Raw genomic sequence first — 1,105 nt, 5'->3', positions numbered from 1 at the left:
AAATAGCCCCCTAAGTGAGGTTCAAGACACACTTCTAGACGAGTGGCGGGTTCTATACATTCGGGTGACCGAGTAGCTTTCGTGGACCCTCGAGAATAAATATACAGCTGAGCCTAGTCCCATGCGAGTGCTTGCGGTCCCCCTCATCTGAATCTTCTTTTTGTTTTATCGAAGTTTTGGGACAGGAAACTCGTGTTACTTTTCCTTTCTTTCGGGATTTCCCCAGGAGTTTTGAGGATTTTCTTTTACCTGAGTCTTTTTCGTTGATTTTCTCGAGTTTTTCGCTTTTCCTCGGATTTCCTGGATGACGTTTTCTTCCGGACTTTGCTTTTTGAGATGTGTTTAGGCTTGCTATACTTAAGAAACATCGGATCTCACGGGCGTACAGGTTTGCTTTATATTTTCCAATACTTTATTTTCCTGTTTTCTACCTGCTACTGCTCTTCCTGTACAGCATGATTATGTCATTTCTGCTTCTACCTGCTACTGTACTGTATAGCATGTCATATTACTCTTGTTTTCCACCTGCTACTGCTCTTTCTGTACAACATGATTATGTCATTTCTGCTTCTACCTGCTACTGTACTGTATAGCATGTTACACTTATCATGTTTCTACCTGCTACCGTACTGTAAAGCATGTTACACTTGTCCTGTTTCTACTTGCTACTGTTCTTCATGTATAGCACGTTATACTATCCCTGTTTTTGCCTATTACTGTTCCACGTGCATTCTATTGTTTGTTCATGCATTGCACACTTTACATTATATAGCTTCAAGCATGTTAACTTTTTTGCATAGGATGTTTAGAGGACTACAAACATAGGGCCGTTTGATATAACACTATAACTGGACACCCTAGAAAACTTAATCTCGTCACGTCGGTGAGCTTGTAGCTAGCGCGGTGGGCAGGACGACCATCTTCAACTGCAAAACCTGTCTTCCCCAGCAAAACCATTCCTTTCCTAGAAATTAAACAACAATCCATAGGATTTCGATGTTGATTGCCTAGCGCAACATAAATCCTCCACCTTTTCCTTAGGCATTCGTATAGCTCTGCTATACGATTTAAGCCCTAACTCGTTCTAGGTTCCGAGATTGTCGTC

The 1,105-nt window shown here is 41.5% G+C and overlaps 1 protein-coding gene across 3 annotated transcripts in view; it reads left to right on the top strand.

Moving 5' to 3' along the window:
• Positions 1-1,105, top strand: part of LOC110031334 (beta-galactosidase 15) — a 146,913-nt gene that overhangs the window by 125,216 nt on the left and 20,592 nt on the right. The gene's annotated exons all lie outside the window — the stretch shown is intronic.

Source organism: Phalaenopsis equestris, unplaced genomic scaffold (genome assembly GCF_001263595.1).
Source record: "Phalaenopsis equestris unplaced genomic scaffold, ASM126359v1 Scaffold000801, whole genome shotgun sequence".
NCBI classification, from domain to species: domain Eukaryota; kingdom Viridiplantae; phylum Streptophyta; class Magnoliopsida; order Asparagales; family Orchidaceae; genus Phalaenopsis; species Phalaenopsis equestris.
This window is presented reverse-complemented; position numbering and strand designations above follow the sequence as displayed.